General features: G+C 36.7%; 1 long non-coding RNA gene across 1 annotated transcript; it reads left to right on the top strand.

The window, feature by feature from the left end:
- The first annotated feature begins 704 nt into the window (after positions 1 to 704).
- LOC137223083 (uncharacterized) lies at positions 705 to 15780 on the top strand. The gene is made up of 3 exons (XR_010942712.1): positions 705 to 749; positions 5923 to 6055; positions 15619 to 15780. It is a non-coding gene; the product is annotated as an uncharacterized lncRNA (long non-coding RNA).
- The last annotated feature ends 4766 nt before the right edge of the window (positions 15781 to 20546 follow it).

Here is a 20546-nt window from a genome sequence, read left to right as displayed (position 1 = left end):
TGCCTAGCACAGTAGATTCAAGATTGTAGAGTCTCAGATTCACTTTTAAAAATATTGAATAGCTAAACTAAACAAATAAAAGAAAAATACAACAAACTGTAAATCATAATCCTTGTGATTTTTTGTTTTTGCTTTTGTTTTAGTTAGGAATGCATTATACATACGTGTGACAGGGTAATTAACAAAACCAATACTAGACCAACCTAGATCGGAGGCTGGATCACTGAGAGAATAATGATAGTGTCACAAACTGAATTGTGACTGTTAACTGAAGTGTGGGTGGGAGAGGAGTGATGGAAAGAAGAGTGGAAATCAGTTTAGTTTAAGGTGAAATTGGTGAATATTAATGGAAAGGCTCAGAAGGAAATAAGAGATGTAGGATTAGAATGCAAGAGAGAGATTGGGGTTAGTGAAAGATTTTTGTCTTGTGATCCAGAAATTATAATGATATTTGGCTTTGTGATGATAATCAGTATATTTTATGTGTTTACTGTGTGTCAAGCCTTCTATTAAATGCTCTATACATACCAGCTTATTTATTTCTTAGAACTACATGAGATTGATATTACCATGACCCTTTTCTTTGAAATAATGTAAATGAGGCTTTGAGATGGTTACTTGCCAGCATTTCATTGCTGGTAAGTAACAGAGCCAGGAAGTAAACCCAGATATGTCTGATGACATAGCTTGCTCTTAATCACCAAGGGCATTTGAAACCATGGGATTGGATTCCAGCTTCTTGGCAGAAGGTAAAGGGAAATAAGAAAGGAAAATGACCAGGGCATGGTAACATCTGGCAGAAGGAAAGGAAGCTTTACTAATTAGTCGATTTAACTTTACTAGTGAAAGAAATCACACCTGAATTGGTTTAAACAAAAGAGACGAGTTTAATGGGAAGATAAGCTGTGAAATAGTTGGACAACCGTGACTGGAGAAAGGCCACGCTCTCTCATAACATTGGGAATCAGGGACCAGAGCATCAGTCTTCTTTCTTTTTCTCTTAGCTGTGCTTCTCTCCCTGTGTCAAGTACATTCGTCTCTCTTTCTGTAAGAGTTTTATTCATGTGGCAAGAATTCAGGTAACCAAACATCCCAGAATTTCATAGCTTGTGATTTTAGCCAACAGAGGGACAACGACAAGAGTCTCTGGGACTCATGTCCAAAAATTCAGGGCAAGGCTCTGATTGGTCCAGCCTAGGTCAAGTGCCATATCAGTTAGGACACTTTTTGCTGTATGACAGAGAAAATCTAAATAACCCTTTATTATATATTTTTCTCACATCACAAGGAATCTGGAGGGAGATGGCTCTGGGGCGGGTTCAGCACTAAATGATGTGAAGGGGCAGAATATCTAGGATTCTTTCAGCATTCCACTCATGATAGAAAAATGGCCACTGTTTCTACGATAATCATATCCTCATGGCAGCATCTGAAGCAGGAAGAAAGGGGGCAGAAAAGAAAACTCTCTTTTTGTCATGAGGGACACTACTGCATTTTAGGTTTACTGGGGCCTGAACGAATATAATTTTGGGGATCTTTTTTAAGAAAGACAGAATAATATTAAAAATACAAACTTAGGCATAGAGTCTCGGCTGGGGTCGTTGTGAGTGTGGAGCCCTAAGCTGAAGCTTCATTAGCTTCCAAGTAAGTTGTCTCTGTTGAATTTCCTGTGCTGTCTCCGTGGCTGGACTGAGTCATGTAGTCACTCCTGGCTGCAAGGAGCTTGGCAAAATGAGTATCTGGAACTTGCAGCAGCTAACGTTGGAGATAGGTATCTAAGACTAGGGAAGAAGGGGAGAAGAATGGCTGTTGAATGTGGACCAATTTGTTTCCACAGATGTCTATCATTGGAATGTTTATGCATAGCCAGAGGTATAGACTCATAGTATAAAACATGGCTGTTTTTTAAAGTAATTATGTGGATGGGTATGGTGGGATGAATGGTATCCCGCCCAAAATTTGTCCACCTAGAATCTCAGAATGTGAATTATTTGGGTATAGGGTCTTTGCAGATGTCATTAGTTAAGGACCTTGGGATGAATTATAATGGATTTAGGGTGGGCCCTAAATCTAATGACTGGTGTCCTTTTAAAAGAGGAGAGATACACAGGCACACAGAGAAGAAGGCCATGTGAAGATGGAAGCAGAGATTGGAGTTACGCTGTCACCAGCCGAGGAATGCCTGCAGACACCAGAGGCTGAAAAAGGCAAGGAAGGATTCTCCCCTAGAGCCTTCAGAGAGTGCATAGCCCTGTTCACACCTTCATTTCTGGCCTTTAGCGTCTAGAATTACGAGAGAACAAATTTCTGTTGTATTAAGCCATCCAGCTTATGGTTATTTGTTATGGCAGCCACAGGAAATGAAGACAATGGTATAGGGTAGTTATCAGAAGCTGGTGCTGGTGCCCATCGCAGGATTTATAAAAGGAGTTTACCAGCAGGTTGAGTCACAGATACAGGATGAGAGTCAGGTTGGTGCATTGCTTGATGGTCATGATGCGCCACTGGAATTTCAAAGCTAGGAAGAGGTCGTGTGAAACCCAGACAAGAGAGTAGAGGATGTGAGACAGGAGGACACGTACTGTTCCATCCAGACAGCTAATCCCTAAGCATTTCTACCCTTTGCTGTCTGTCCATGAATGCTCTGCATCAGAAATGTCCCTGTCCTCTCACTCTTGCCTAGGTCACTCACTTGCTTAATTCACTGTATCAGCTTCTCTCTGTGAAGTGAACATGGAAGGCGCACTGCTCCTTTTAGGCCTTCCAGTCATTGGTGTGGAGTGCTGTGTTTGTGAGTGTGTGTGTGTGTATGTGTGTGAGTGTGTGAATACGGTGACGGTCACAATTTTCCAGTTTTAGATATTAAGTGATAAAAGCAGAATCTCTGTCTCTTTGGTTTTCTTTTCCGGTAGAATACTCTTGAAGTTATTTAAGAAGTGCTTAAGTGAAATTGATGGCATGCAATGTACATCTTATGGAGTTTGAGCTTAAGAAAAACAAGAGACACTGATATTAAATTCTTATAAGTCTTCTGTATTTAAATACAGTAATTTAAAAAATCTGTTATTTGGGGACAATGAGGTATTTCACATTTATTTATTTTGGACATAAAGGAAATCAGCTCTTCTGAAGGAGCACAATTTCTCATTCTGTATTGTTTTGCTGTGAATACACTGTAAATGTACATACACTTCCATGAATTCTTATATAGACTGTATCTCTTCCTTGATGACTCAGTGTCAACGTTATGCACATCCATTATTGTCCTGTGCTGCAGTGTGATGTTCTAGGACCCCTTTCCTAAATGCCCTGGACAATCACGTTGCTGAACTGTTGCCCTTTTCTCTTGCTATGAGCCAGCCAGCTGTGCTTCTGGTAGTTGCCAGCACACTTTCCTCTACCAAAATGCTGTTTTTCTTCAATGTGCTGTTTCTAATCCACTGTGGCCTGGGAATCCAAATAACACAGCTTGTTAGAAGTGATCTTAATGTAAGAATAAATGCCCCCAAGCAAGCATGTGCGTCCCCCAAGTGAGTTTCTTTGGGAATCTATTCTTCGAGTTAGGTGTAATCAGTTTTAGTGCATGGATGGCCAGAGTAATTTTTTCTCTGCTTCTGAACGCTCAAATAGATCCAGCTGGCCAATGAGGTGCTTGATAGCATCCAGCAAATTCTCAGGAGGAACCGTTTTTTCCCCCTTTACATTGTTTTCCACGTCCTAAGTTATTTTTAAATATGATATGTGTGTTCTTGTTCATTTTCAGATATTGATGGGATACTATTAACTGGAGGAATAATGCTTTACTTCTAAAGCCTCCATCTTGGGGAGTTACCTTGCCCAAACTTTGGATAATGATAATGTGTTTATTCTGGGCTGGTTAAGAGTCTGTGTTGTTAATGACTGACACACAGCCACCATGTGTGGCAAAACCGGGTTAACTCGAAAGGAAAAAACTGCGAGAATAACCTGATGGTGCCAAGAAGTCATATTTTAAACATACAGCCAGCCCTCTATAACCGCGATTTCCTTATCTGCAACTTCAACCAACCAGAACCTGTGGATACGAGAGCCGCTGCACTACACCATTTTATGTAAAGGACCTGAGCATCCCTGGACTTTTTTTTTGTATCCACGGAGGTCCTGGAACCAATACCCCCGCAGATACTGAGGGGCAACCGGACTGTACATAGAAGTAGCAGAAGTCACAGGAGAAGAGCCAGTGTTTCCTAGGATGTCATATTGTTTGTGAGTCAGGCTGCAGAAGGTCTTTGCGTCTTGAGATGACATTTAAGTCAAAATGACAAGAGTAGGAATTTTGAGGTCCAAATCAATAAGGCACGCGGATGATAGTCATTTGATTTAAGGAAATCGAGTCTTTAAGCAGACCTTGTTTCTCGTAGGTCCTTTTCAACTGCATTATATGCACACTCTTGCTGTGAGAGAGTAAATGGTGAAGGGCATAGAATACATATAAGATGGAAGAGCCAAGTGTAAATAGTCACAGTCTTTAAAAATAATGCAGGTTTAAGAAAATGAGTGCTTCTATAAATCACTGGAAAACTCGATGATGATTCTAACTGCAGATGGGCTTTAAAACAAGTGTGTGAGTTTACTGCAGCTTCTCAACTCCCAACTGGATACTAAAAAAAAAGGCTCTTTCTCAATTTCCTGTTCTTGTGCCTTATTAAAATCATTCTGTTGCTCTGACCCCCGCCCCCGTTTCTTTCTTCTTTTCACATCTGTGTTTGTGTGGGGAGGATGTTACCCACAGTTCCCGGCCGTGAGGAATGCATGAAAGTCATGAAGATGAGATGGTGACCCAGCTACAGCGTGTGTGAAATGAGTGATGGGAAGAGAGAGGGAGAGAGCAAGCCGTGGTGCAGGGTTATGAGTTGTACAGTTATTTCTAGCTTTGAATTGTTTCCAAATCTCATACATTCACAGACAGCCTCGCCAAAGCCCACAGCTGTCATGCATTTTCAACAGATTCCACAGGGCCTAGATGAGGTTTGAAGGCATTCCTTTGCTCTTACACATTAGCTAGAAGGAATTACCGTAACATCTGATATTGTGGAAGTGGGATCTTTGCCATCCTGACCTTGCCGAAGCAGTCCGGAAATAGGGGTCCAAGAATGTATTATCTCATACGGCCTCTAAAGGTCACTGGGGGCCCCTCGGTGGCATTCCAGCAAAACCCAAGCACCCAACATGCTCTGCTTTTGGAGAAACTGTGCTGCTCTGTGTGGACACAGTGGGCAGACACGTGTTCCCATTGTTATTTGGATGTTTGTCATAGGGAAGGCATGTTCCACTGGAGAAATTCCCAGCTGTCAGTAATGTGCTGATACACCACAGCCAATCATCAGAGGGCGAGCCAAATAAACAGGATGTGCACAATGTGTGTGATTGCATGAGTGTGTGGCAAAACTTCTGCCCATTTCACAGCCTCATAATGGGATTGACATGCATTGCTTAAGCTGCATCTGTCTGTTCAGGGTAGAAACACATAAACACCATGGAAACAATGTGTTAGAAAGCCCTTTCTTTGGCTATATGGGCTGTTGGTATGATGGGATGAAATCTGTATAAACTGGGAATGAATGTGGCTTTAGTGTCATGGGTTTGCTTGCTGGGAAGTGCCTTCAAGTCATCCAAACACAGAGGAGAGGAAATGATCAGGTCATCAGTGGCTATTGTAGATTGACCAAGGGGCTGAGTCTCTATGGCTATTTCTACGTACCACTGGAGTCATCTTCATCCTTTCTTCTTGTAAGCCACTCTTTAGTTCCCCCATCTGTGCAATAAATTGTAGGGAAATAATAATTATCTTGTAGGATTGTTGTTAAGATGTAATGAGAGAATACATGTAAAATGTATAATATGCACTTTCCGTCACCCATCTTTGTATTATTTTTCTCCAAGGTCCTCATCACAATCAGACACACTGGATTATATTTGTTAAATGTTGTCTCCCTAAACTGGAACATAAGCTCCACAAAACTGGGTGTGTTTTGTTCTCCGCTGTATCATTGCCTAGACCAGCAGCCTATACTAGGTAGGTCCTCACAAATATCTGTTAAATAAATGAATATTAGTTATTATTATTATTACTGTTATAATCATCTCTTTCAGACTCAGATACCATGCTTTTAAGAAATTCTCAAAATACTGTTTAGGTTTGCGTAGTTACTGAGAGGCTTCAGATAGATTTGATATGTAATCATAGAATTTAATAACTTATAGAAACATCAGAACATATTGAGTTTAACCTCTTCAGTTTATGAGAGAACTTAAAATATCCCATGGCCAGTGATGCTAAGTGATGTTCCCTCAGTCAAGAATTACCTAGTGGCAGATAAGATCTGGCATTAAAGGCCTGTGACACCCAATGCAGTACTCATTCTTCCGTGTCCCACTGACTTCTAATTTGGGTACCAACATGGCTCTCGCCTCTCAGCGGACCAAGCCTCAATCCAGGTGAAAACCCAGGTCCTATTTCATCATTGTGTGTTACTCCAAACTTCTCATCACCTCTGGTTGATTGGTTATTGCTGTCTTCTACGTTTTTCACAGTGATGGAATTTCTTATTTTGATGATAAAATGTGCTTTAGTCACATGTCATATACAAAGATGGCTGAGAATTACAAGGGGCCAGGGAGAGCGGCTCCTCCCCAGATCACTTAGTGAAAAGTTGTGCACCTTTTATCAGCGCTATCTGGAGTCCTTCCCTGGATTTTGAGATCTCCAGGCTGTTCCATTTGGGGAGAAAATCAGAATAAATAAAAGCTATAAAGGCTATAGCACTTCCAACTCCAGAGCTATCTAGGGGAAAAGAAGGTATAAATTCATCCAACAAACATTTATCAAGCGTTTGCAGTATGGTAAACAATGTGTATGCGTGTGGATGGAGTTTACAAATAAGTTTTAATTTGCATCTTTCCTCAAGGAGTTTACAATCTAGCTGAAAACAATTATCCAAAATAAATCCTATAGTACGTAACATTGACAACAGTTAGAACATGAAGAGTGAAGATGAAAATAAAAATTTGAAGGAGCTTAGAGAAGGAAAAAACAATCACTTCCGGGGGTGAATGGGATGTCCATGTAAGAGGCAACATCTTATATAGACTGTCATGGATCAGTAGTATTCTTCAAAGTCCATGCATCTTAGGTGAAATATACTTTAAAGTTGATTACTTAGGCTCTGTTTTACCTCACGACATTTTATATTCTCATGTATGCCATATAATAGACACATCTATATGCAACATAATGCAACCACAATAGCTTATTTCTCAAAAAGAGGCTTTTATTAGAGGTATTATTACATATATTTGCATAGCCACAATTATAAACATTTACTTGAGTTTATGAATGATAGTATACTCCTAAAAGAAAAAAATATCGTATCTTGCACATACACATGTACAATATTTGGAGTATCTGTACATAGCTAAGAATTAAACAGACCCTTTTTGGACACTGATGATTTGACTCACATAACTGATTATGGTTGAAACACAAAAGGTTTGCAAACCAAAGTCAACTATGATGTAGTGTGGAGTACTAAAGGGACCCAGGAGCTGAACCTATGACTTTTACACTAAAAGTCCCATTTACAATTTCCTCCACAGACTTTTTTTTCCCCCTTGTGGGTGTATCTTTCTACTTAAAATAATTGTACTGCATTTATTTTAATAGTTGATCTCTTTCCTGATCCTTATTTTCAAAAGTAAATATAATGGTGGTTAAGTAAGTATTTTTTAATATCTTTATTGGAGTATAATTGCTTCACAATGTTGTGTTAGTTTCTGCTGTGCAACAAAATGAATCAGCTATACGTATACATATATCCCCATATCCCCTCCCTCTTGCATCTCCCTCCCACCCTCCCTATCCCACTCCTCTAGGTGGTCACAAAGCAGGGAGCTGATCTCCCTGTGTTATGCGGCTGCTTCCCACTAGCTATCTATTTTACATTTGGAAGTGTATATATGTCAATGCTACTCTGTCACTTCGTCTCAGCTTCCCCTTCCCCCCACCGTGTCCTCAAGTCCGTCCTCTACATCTGCATCTTTATTCCTGCCCTGCCACTAGGTTCATCAGTACCGTTTTTTTAGATTCCATATATGTGTGTTAGCATACAGTATTTGTTTTTCTCTTTCTGACTTACTTCACTCTGTATGACAGACTCTAGGTCCATCCACCTCATTACAAATAACTCAATTTCAATCCTTTTTATGGCTGAGTTATATTCCATATTAGATGCCACATCTAAATAAGTATCTTTAGTTTTGCTAAATATTTTACAGTGCCTTAAGTGCTACATGTTAACTAAAATTTGAAAGTTCTTTTTTTTATTGAGGTATAATTGACATAGAACATTGTTAGTTTCAGATGTACACCATAATAATTCGATATCTGTATATATTGCAAAATGATTATCACACTATGTCTTGAAAGTTTTGACTAATTTTATTAATTAAACCATATGTTATGTTTTCTTTTGACCCAATCAAAAATTTAAAAAAGTATGATTTATAGAGGAATGAACGACAGGAATGTGGTTTGCCTCAGTTTAGTGCAGTGATGGCTCTTCATTTTCCATTCTTCTCTGCCATTTTGACTTTGCGTGTCCTGCCCAGCAGAGAAGTTGTTGGCTGTGGGCTCTCTGTCCTTAGTGTCCGTGCCATTGGCCTGTTGGTTTTCTGACTGTGGGTTGCTCTAGCCGCCCATTCTGTGTGCTGGCTCCTAAAGCTACGACTGCAGCCTTAGGTTTTTGTTTCTCATGCAGAACATGCTGACAGATGTGCTCCTGAACATTTTAACCAGCACACTTACTCTGGCTTCTTCTGAAGCTGATGAAATTACCAAATCAATTTTATGCTCCTCGGAAGAACAAAGGGAAGGCAAAACCAGAAAGATGGATCAAACAGAGCCACTCTGGAAGATGTCTCAGAGCTTTAACAGAGCATAAGAACAAAGGTGTTCAGTGGCTTTGGGGGGCCATGTTCTCTCACGGTGAGAATTGAATGAAAACAGCCTACTCAAAGCCTGTGTACTGTGTCTCACTATAATTAGTTTTTAATACTACTATTGGATCTTAGAGCAGATTAGCCATTGCTATTTGTGCAGACAGGTCAATCAAATTTTTGGAAATATCCTGAGACAGGTTTCCTGAGGTCACGAAAATATGACTACAGCAAAAAGAATGATGTATTACCAAATATTTATTGAACTGTTATTATGGGAAGGAGACATTTAAATTGTAAATATTTATGCAATACACAGTCCCTGCCCAGGGGACCTTGTACACAGTTGCTGAAACTGGTGTGGAGCCTTCTATGGTTGAAGGACATCAAGAGCATAATCAAAGATAAGAGGATTTTCCAGTGGCTGATGGACTATTAGATCTGAAAAGCCTTTGAGAAATCATCTACTCCTCCTTATTCTCTGCATATGATAACTGTAAACGTGACCTGCTCAAGATCACACAGAAATTTAGCGGAAAGTCAGATATAAACATCTTTCCTCTAAATCTGCTACGTAATTTTTTTCATTATATGCCATATATATTTATACTGATTTAAGCAAGTCAAATGCAATTGAATTTTACTTGTATTAGTTTAGTGCTTATTGTTGATTGTTTTAATTTGAACGTGCTTAATCTGTTTTTTCTCTGTGTTGTATATTTTAAGGCATTGGAGAGAGGGCAAGAGAAAAACTTCTCTATTTTGCACTTTAATTTTTTTCATTTTTTATTAGTACTAATTTGAAACTTTTCATTATATAAGTAATACATGCTGATGGAATAAAACTAGAAAATATAGATAAGGAAAAAGAGAAAATTAAATTCAATTATAATCCAGTTCCCTAGAGAAAAACACTATTATATATATATATATTTTTTTTTTTCTTTGTTTGCAATAAAAAAATGGGATCACATCTAACCTACTATTTTATACTTCATTTTTGCATGTAACTATTACATGGGCATTTTTCATGTGAGTAAGTGTGTTTGGAATATCACTTTTATTGGGACTGCAAAATGGTCTGTTTTAGTCATCTTATATTTTGGACATTTTACTTATTGTCAATTTTTGAACATTTTGAGAACAAATATTTTGTTGTAAATATTCTGAAATGAAGACGCATATAATTATATGTTTAAAGGTAATTATTTCCTTTACATTTTCCGAAGTAGAGTTCCTGGATCAAAGGATTCACATATATGCTAGACTTTTGATGCAAAGTGGGACCACCACCAACACCTTTTATTCCCGATTTCAAAATCTGTGCAGTAGTTCCTATTCAGTGCTGCAGGACTTTAAAATCTGGCAAGGATAAAGAGGTCTGTTAAAAAAAAAAAAACTCTCCAGCAAGGTATGTAAGGTCACAATGGCTTAATATCCACACAACAGGACTATCATTTCCTGAAACATATTAAATAGATGGTATCGATCAGACACTGATGATAAGTGTTCAACATAGATGTCTCCTCATTTCTATCCTTCAAAGGCAAGAGGATGATGATCCTAAATTTAGAGGTGGCATCAGGAGCTGGCTTTTGTTACATCTTCATACCTCCTCACCAGAGTTCTCTGACTCACACCTGCTAAATCTGGCATGTAAACTGGATACATGGTTCTCTAAGAACTTGGAAGTCTTCAGATGTTAACTAGAAAGCAAATTTTGTTACCACTTAGAGGACACTGTGCTTCTCTTACTACTTGTTTGAGTTTACTTTCTGTGTGTGATTACTTATCGATATGAGAATAAGTAATAGTCATTATTTTTCAACTTAGTTTGCTAAAAGCTGCTAGATGTATATAATGAAAATACTAAATTCAGTGAGATTTGCATGCATCTTTTAAAAGTAAGAATATACTTTCTATTATAAAAGCATTTTCAAAAAGAAAAATGCACACACATATTTATTTTTTGCAATGATAATCCTTCACATTTTGGTGCCTTACAGAGTACAAACTCTTTGGTTTTCTCCGATAAGAAATAGTTGAGCTAGTTTCAAGCATGTTGTTTTGCGATAATGTTTTGAGATAATGGTGTTTTGTGATAATAGTTGTAGAGAATTTCAAGCATGATGTTGAAGAATAGAAATTAACACCTACCTCTGTTTCTGAAACAGTCTAAACATTCAAGGGAAAATATTATTGCGCTTGTTTTATACCATCTGTGATTAAAATTGTTTATATCATAAATTAAAAAATATCTCCAAAGGTAAAATTTTTTTCCAGCTAAGTATTTTGTGACCTAAGTAAATGTTTATATAACTTTAGATTATACTATAACTCAACTCATAATATTTTCAATAAATACATGAGCAATTATTTTACCATATATCTCAAGAGTGGGTTAGTTCATTCTTTGGAATGGACAACTGTCGTTTTCAATTTTTACTTTCTATTTACAGGTTGTGTTTCGCTTGATGAGTGGATTCTGGGATAGCTCTAGGAAAACTGTTGAAACTTTATTGGTACTTTTGTGGGATAATGTGGATTTTGTACTTCATAACTACACTCATACTAGTAAATATTATTTTGTCAGATGAGCTTAGTCTGCTTTGAAAACAGAGAGGAGGATATTGCAGTACTGAGCACAGGAAAGGCCTACTTTGATGGAATGGAGAGAAGGGAGGGAAACTTTTAAAAAAGCCTAGAGCATAGATGACTTCCAGCTCAGGGCTGACTCAGGTATTGACTGTTGGAGAGTTCTGGGCAATCATTAGGAAGAATGAAAGTCCTGAGCACCTGCCTGGGTGGGTGTTTGCCCACGTTAAGAGCCATGTTCCACTTGACCTTGATACTCCCTGTCAACCCAAATATTTGCTCTGGATAACATCTTTCCTCTGCTTCATCACTTCCTTTCTCTCCTTCAAATTACAGTTTAGGGCCCACTTTGTCCAGGACAATTTCTTGAACATCCAGTAACCTCCAAACCACCAACATAATTCTGGATCCTCTAGACTACTCATCACTTTTGTAATCATTGCAGCTCCTATTTTTATAGATAGAATATGTGTCTGTGCTGCTTCCCTTATTAAACTATAATCATGCAGCTGAGACCAATTCTAATCTGACTATGTTCCCTGAAACACTAAACAAAATAGTTACATATCTGAGCATTTCTAAATAAACCTAGTCCCAAGGGGAGTTTATACCGATTTTTTAACCAGTAAGTTGAAAATATTTCTATTAGTTGGATTAAAAGGAAAGAGAGGAAAAAAGGAGATGACTCTGAGCATTGAGATAGTTCTGGAAGATTTACTTCGTGCTGGACATTATACTGAACTTTTTTTTTTTTTTACACATTACCTCATACAATCCTCATCACCACTCTTGGGGGAGATACTGTTAAATTCATTTTAGAGATGAAGACATAAAGAATTTTTTTCTGATGAGGCTCAGAGGATTCAGAGACTTGGTCTAGGACACATAATTAGTAAGTGGAAGGACTGGAATAAGAATACAAAAAATGTGTGACAAGAAACATTCTCTTAGCCGATTCTAGCATCTTCGTATCCATTTTCCACTGACCTGATTCTAATGATGTAAAGTAATGCTTTCAAACTTCTTTTCTTATTTTAAACTTTCCAAGCTCTGGTTGGTGCTGAAAGTTGCTATTTCGGTAATTGATTCTACTGTATGGATTGAGAATTTTAGGGTGTAGGATCGCACAGTAGGTTCTTTACTCACCTGATCTATAAACATAGGACCATTGCCTTTTTAATCTGGAAAGAACTCTAGGGATCAATGTATTCTTTAAGTCCATAGGGCTTCTCACAAAATATCCAGTTGAAAACTGTTGTGAAAATGGGAGTCAAAGGTCTTTCTTCTCAGTGTAGGGCTGAAAATATCACATTATTATTATTAATATTATATAAATATAATATTATATTGTCTTTGTAGGCATGCCAGCTAATGCAGTTACTTGGTTGTTATATCTTATATGAGGTAATAGTGACTATTATAAATTTTTTTCCTTTACAACATGTCACATATTTTTTCAAATGAAATGTGACTCAGATAGCCAATTCTAGTCAAGTAATACCTAAATTGTAATATTTTACAATGTTGAACACAATTTCCTACCAGCATGGTATAGAATGTAATATCTTTTTGAAATACTACCCATGGAGAAAAATGTGATGGTTGCAGAAATATGTCATCAGAGACTAGGCCAAATTAACCGACACAATAATTTCCTTCCAAATGCAAACATGCTTAACTTAAAAGAAAGATCTGCTTCATGATGTTATAAACATATCCTTCTCTGGAGCAGGCTTGATAATTAATGCCACATATTCATGGTGAGAAATATATATGAGTTTGGTCATAAATGTTCTCATGCATTTTAAATGTCAATAAAATGAATAGCCTTTATTATTTCCGAATGATAACTTGTTCCTAGACACTGCTACTTTGCAGGGGATAATGACTGCGTTGGCACATAATGAAATATTACAGGAACATGCCTTAAGCATTTGTAAGACACACCCTTAGCTCTGAATCAATGCAGTAAAAGCAACATATAAGGACACAAGGAATATGCTTGAGGAAATCCAACCCCTGCCCTTGCTTCCACTTCCACTCTCATAAATCAGTCTAGGTGAATATCTTAAGCTCAGTTAGAAAAAGAATTTTAAAAAGACAATGCTCCTCTTTCTTTGGCTTGCAGGACCAAGTGCTCTATTCATGGTCACCCCTGCTTTCTAGACACAGCTTTTGTTTGTTTTTCAGAAAATCTCCAAGGGCTTGACTTCTGCGGGCAATTTTGTTCCACATTAAGAGAGAAGGACTTATATGTATTCTTACTTCATGGCACATTAAAAACATGTGAGGCTGATGCAATAGGAATGGATAAGAGCAGTTAGTTTGTGTGATGGGAAGAATTATCTACTGAATAGAAAATTAAAAATAGGACTTCTGATTTCAGTTCCAACATCTAAAGGGCTTGGAAGTGGTCACTCCTGTCTTCACAATGATGAAACTAAATACACTTCAAATGGATGACTTTCCTTGGACCCATCAGAGAATAGGGGCTGCAGGGCCACTTTGCCACTTTGAATTTTGGCAAGATGGGCAAATCCAGAGTCACAACTGAGATCTACTCACCTGGACTGGAAGTTGCTAGTGCCATAATCTGGTAGTGACACTTACATGGTAATTTTGAGGAAATTCTGGAGGCTGAATATGAAGTAGGATGAGAGTGAGAAACTTGTGGGACTGCAGCTTTATGGGTCTCTGGTGAGCTTTAAGCTTCAGGAGCCCAACTCGTCTCACAGGGAAGATCTAAGAAAGATCCTTTTGTGGCTTTGGCATGGAAAGGGGAAGAGTAATCATGGTGAAATATTCCCAGAGAGTTGTCCATAACAAAGGCATATGCTTGAGGAGAAAAGACTTTACCAGAGCCTTATCCCAGCTGGGGGAAGAACATCCTTACTCCAGCTAGTTTTCTGGTCTCAACTAAGGGGAAAAAAAGTTATACCATGAAGAAGCACTTGTGAGGGGCACAGCCCAGGGACCCAGGCATACTAAAAACTGAGATTTAATGATAAGACTACATAATGCTCCCCTCTCCCACACTTTATCACCACACCAACCAGACTCCAATGTAGTGATAGTGGATTATAATGCAAAGAGCTGTAAAACGCAGACTGTCTCTGAAGAAGAGTACGTAGGGAAGCTCAAAGTCAGCAGGGAAGATAAAAACAAGTATACTAGAGGAAATTGAATACTCTGGCACCTACGTGTATAGCAAACATTAGTACAACACGCCTGGCTTTCAAAAAAAATTACAAGGCATGCCAAAAAGCAAGAAAAACACAGTCTAAAGAGAAAAAGCAAGAATCAGAATCAGATTTGGGTATAGCACAGATGTTGGAATTATCAGAATTTAATATAACTATGATTAATACGTTAAAGACTAAAGGAAAAAGCAGACAACATGCAAGAACAGATGAGTAGTGTAAGTGTAGAAATGGAAACTATAGGAAAGAATCAAAGGAAATGTTAGGAATCAAAGACAGAAAGGCAGAGTGTCTTTGATGCACTCATCAGTAGATTGGGTGTGCCTGAGAATAGAGGTACTGAGATCTAAGATACGTCAATACAAATGTACCAAATTGAAACATAAAGGGGAAAAAAAAGTCCTAGAACATCCAAAAACTATGAGACAACTGTAAAATTGTAACATATGCTTAATTGGAATACCAGGTGGAGAAGAAAGAAACAGAAGAAATATATGAAGTCATAATGGCTGAAAACTTTCCAGAATTAATCACAGACACTTAATCACAGATCTAGGAAGCTCAGAGAACACCAAGAGGGAGAATTACTGCATGCTTCCTCCAAAAAAATCAAGAAACTACACCTAAGCATATCGTATTCAAGCTGCAGAAAGTCAAAGGCACAGAGAAGAATCTTGAAAGAATCTAGAAGAAAAAATACACCTTACTTATAGATGAACAAAGATAAGAATTATAGTGGTCTTCTAGTCAGAAACCATGCAAATAACAAGAGAGTGAAGGGAACTACTTAAAGTTTTGAGGGAAAAAAAACATCAATATGTAATTCTGTTCCAATACAATCATTCTTCAGGAGCAAAGAAGAAGAAACTTGCTCAAACAAAACTCAAGGGACTTTATCACCAGAAGAACTGCCTTGAAAAAAATGTGAAAAGACGTCCCTCAGGGAGAAGGAAAATGATATGGGTCAGAATCTCAGAACTACATGAAGAAAGGACGTGTGTTGGAGAGGTAATAAATCAAAGTAAAATGAAGTCTTTTACTTTTCTCATTTTTAATTGCACTAAAAGATAATTTTGTTTAGAACAGTAATAGTAACAACGTATTAGTTTATTATGGCATATGGATAAGTGAAATGAATGAATAAGTGAATGAGACTTATTTTCATAAGGAGGGAGGGGATTGGGAATAACTGCATTACATATACGTAAAGCGGTATAGAGTTATTTGAAGGTGGATTTAGATGGGTTAAAAATGCATATTTGAAATTCTGTCAACTACTAAAAATATTTTTAAAAGAAGTATAGTTGATATGCTAAAAGAGGAGAAAAAGTGGAATCATGAAATGCTCACCTGAAACTGGAAAGGCTTAAAAAGAGGGGAATAAGAAGAAACAAAAAACAAATGCAATAATTAGAACAGTTAAACATGGTAGATGTTAATAATCACTTTAAGTGTTTATATACATCAATTAAAAAGACAAATTGTTGGAGTGAATTAAAAAATAAATATGAAATTATATCAGTAAGATAATGGTAGCTGCTGTGACAAATAGTCTTTACGATTTCAATGGCTTAACAGAATACGAGCTTTCTTCTTGCTCATATAAAAGTGGATCAAGTATTCCTAGGTAGTGTTAGGGACCAAGGTCTTCTACACAGTGTTAGGGACCAAGGTCTTTCTATCGCATGGCTTCAGCTTCTCTAGTACTTCATAGATTATGCATCCAGGTGGTACAAAGGGGAAAGAGAGAGCAAAGGGTAAGAATTTACAGATGTATAATTCACAATTTTTTTTCCAAAACAACTTTGTGAATGACAACTTAAAAGACGTTTATATATTTGAAAGGGAAGGTATAAACCACTAAGGCTTAGAGGAAGATACCCTATGAACAACAATTTACAGCACTCTGTTATCTAAATGTAAAGTATAATCTCTAAAATGAAAATGTAGTATTTTGGATAAATTTGCCAAAGAAAACTTGAGATTTAAAGAAATGTGGAAGAAAAGCACTTGAGTCATGTCTAAAGAAATTATTTGGACAATTTCTGGAAACCAGTTTTAATAATTTTTTTTTAATTTGGCAAAAAAAGTTTTATGTTAAGTGTTAAAAACAATGGACCAATTTGGTGAATGTCTAAATCTAAACTGGTTTAAATGAAAAATGCTGTTCTAAACTACTTACCTCTCTTCTAAGTTTATGACCCTTTGTTTCCATTCAGTCACCACATATTTCCGTATGAATGGTCTAGAAGATAATTAAACTCATATGTCCAAAATTTAAAAGCAAAATAAAACATTAGGGTCTCCACTAAAAGAACTTCCAATATTGTAAAGAGAGAATAAAGATTATTCAGTCAATTCATTAGATGTCAGGAAAGGAGAGGAGAACAAACAAAAACCAAAAATGACACAACACAAGATGATAGTGGGGAATCCAAGTATACTAAAAACATCCTAGATGCAAACTGATTAAACATAGACCCGTTAAAGCACAGAGATTTTAATTCTTATTTTTAATTTATGTACTTATTTGCAAGAAACAGTAAAGCAGTGACACAGAAAGGCTGAAAGTAAACAAATGGAAAAATTGATACAGCCACTGTGGAGAACAGTATGGAGGTTCCTTAAAAAACTACAAATAGAACTACCATATGACCCAGCAATCCCACTACTTGGCATATACCCTGAGAAAACCATAATTCAAAAAGTCATGGACCAAAATGTTCATTGCAGCTCTATTTACAATAGCCCAGAGATGGAAACAACCTAAGTGTCCATCATCGGATGAATGGATAAAGAAGATGTGGCACATATATACAATGGAATATTACTCAGCCATAAAAAGAAATGAAATTGAGCTATTTGTAATGAGGTGGATAGACCTAGAGTCTGTCATACAGAGTGAAGTAAGTCAGAAAGAGAAAGACAAATACCGTACGCTAACACATATATATGGAATTTAAGAAAAAAAAATGTCATGAAGAACCTAGGGGTAAGACAGGAATAAAGACACAGACCTACTAGAGAATGGACTTGAGGATATGGGGAGGGGGAAGGGTAAGCTGTGACAAAGCAAGAGAGTGGCATGGACATATATACACTATGAAACGTAAGGTAGATAGCTAGTGGGAAGCAGCCGCATAGCACAGGGAGATCAGCTCGGTGCTTTGTGACCACCTGGAGAGGTGGGATAGGGAGGGTGGGAGGGAGGGAGACGCAAGAGGGAAGAGATATGGGAACATATGTATATGTATAACTGATTCACTTTGTTATAAAGCAGAAACTAACACACCATTGTAAAGCAATTATACTCCAATAAAGATGTAAAAAAAAAAGAATAAAAAAAATATATATATTAGGCAAATACTATATTAATATCACACCAAATGGACTTGAAACCAAAAATAAGCTACTAGAGATAAAGAGGATCATTTTATAATGATAAATCTACTACTTCCCAAGAATATGTAGCAGTTTCAACCTGTGTGCAACTAACAACACATCCTCAAACACATGAGGCAAAATTGAAATAATTTCAAGAAGAAATGAACAAATCCATGTAGAAGCTTTTAACACAATTCTGTGAAATACTGGTATCAAGCATATAAATTTAATACATATACAGACAAATTGAATAATGCAATTAACACATTTAGTCTAATGTATATTTACAAAATCTCTCCCCCAACAATACAGAGTAGAGAGGTCATTCTTCAAACACTCATGAAACTTCAACAAAAGTTGACTCTATACCAGGTTACAAAGCCAATCACAACAAATATCAGTGAATCAATGATATTGTCTGATCATAGGCAATAACATTACAGTACAATATATTTTGTATAGATTGATATAACATATAATTTGAATTTTAAAGCAACACTCTCCAACATATTTCATGGATGTAATGATGATGATGTTTAGATGATGATGAAGGTGACAGCCAATTTCAGTAGAGTGCTTGGCATGGGTTATGTACTGTGTCATGTGCATTATATATATGTCGTAAAGCCCTAGCCGTAGGTTCTACTGCTATCCTTATTATTTTGCTGATGAGGAAATTAAAGCATAGATCTAATGAAGGATGGAGCTAAGACTGAAAGCCCAGATAATTTGACTTCAGTTACTATGCTTTAAACCATGACAATGTGAAGAAATAAAAATGAAAGTTAGAATTAAGCAGCGATGAAACACTACATATCAAAACTTGTGGAAGACAGTTAAATGGTTTGTAGGGAGTTTTATCTTAAATTCATACAATAGTGTTGAAGACACATTGAAAATGAATGTTCTTTCTATGAGTTCGGCACCAGAAGTTAGAAAGAGAAAAGCAAAGTACACTCAGGAAGCAAACTCAGGATATAAACTCAGGAAATAAAGAGGACAGAACGAAAACATTAATTAAATATAAAACAAAGAAGCATAGACCTAAAATCTGTTTCTTTGAAAGAAATTCTTCTGACAAAGCTGATTTTAAAATAGCAATACAAGGGACTTCCCTGGCGGTCCAGTGGTTAAGACTTTGCCTTCCAATGCAGGGGGTGAGGGTTCGATCCTTGGCTGGGTAGCTAAGATCCCACATGCCTCGCAGCCAAAACTCAAAACATAAAACAGAAGCAATATTGTAACAAATTCAATAAAGACAAAAAAGAAAAGGTCCACATCAAAAAAATCTTTTAAAAAACTCATTAAAAACCATAAAATAGGCAATACAAATATTATGAATAAAAAAAGACCACGTGTATATGTAGAATACAAATATGAAACAAATATTAAAATATTATAAATTTTATATAAATACTTGAGTGAACTGGCCAGTTTTCAAAAAACTGTATAATACTAAAATTGATAGAAAATAAATTAAAAAAAAATTAATCTAAAACCATTGTCACTTACTTGGTAGTCAGGAACCTGCCCACAATATGGGCACAAAACGAAACAATTTTTAAGTATAGGTTGTACTAAATTTTCAAAGGATAGATACCATCTATTTTGGGCACACTTTCAAAAATTGAGGAGTATGGAAGTTTCCCAACTTACCAAAGTCAGAGAGAAATAGAGAGAGAGAGGAAGAAGAAGTACAATATGGGCCAATGTCTTTTGTAAGCAGAGATGCAAAAACTCTAAATAAAACAGTAACACAACTTAACAAGTATTATATATTTCTATAAAATACATAACATCTGATTTTCAAAATGTGCAGATGAGTGTTTTATAATTGACACACTTAAATTGTTTTCAGTAACAAAGTTGCATAATGATGAAAACTTTGCCAAACATCTGTTTTCAAAATTTTGTCTTGATAGCAGAAATTATTTTCCAAAACAATCATTTTCTCACTTCTTATTCAAAATGCCTCTTTTACATTGGGACATATTAAGGGGGTGTGTGTGTTTAAATTCTGCTAAGCAGGCAGTTTTAATCATAGAAAAGTTCAGAAATTTGGAACAGCTTTTTTATAAGAGAAAAACATGTAACTCATCTTCGCATTCGCCAACTTTTTAAAAAACTTTACCATGAGACAACCAGTCTCCTTTTGGTACTTAAGACTTTCATGTCAACTTCTCATTTTAGTACAAATTATTGTAAATATATTTCTGCTCAATGTAATACAATCCCGAAATTTACTATAATGTAATCCCTAAATCCCTCTGATCTATAGGTTTAATGATGGAACCAATTTCAATCTGTATATTAAATACTAGTAAACTTAGTTGCTTTCCTACTTCTTTAATTAAAAATGAATACAAAAGGATAATCTGGTGATCCTCTGGAATG

This window comes from Pseudorca crassidens, chromosome 4 (genome assembly GCF_039906515.1).
Source record: "Pseudorca crassidens isolate mPseCra1 chromosome 4, mPseCra1.hap1, whole genome shotgun sequence".
NCBI lineage: Eukaryota > Metazoa > Chordata > Mammalia > Artiodactyla > Delphinidae > Pseudorca > Pseudorca crassidens.
The sequence above is the reverse complement of the archived record's forward strand: the minus strand, read 5'-3'. Positions and strand labels throughout refer to the sequence as shown.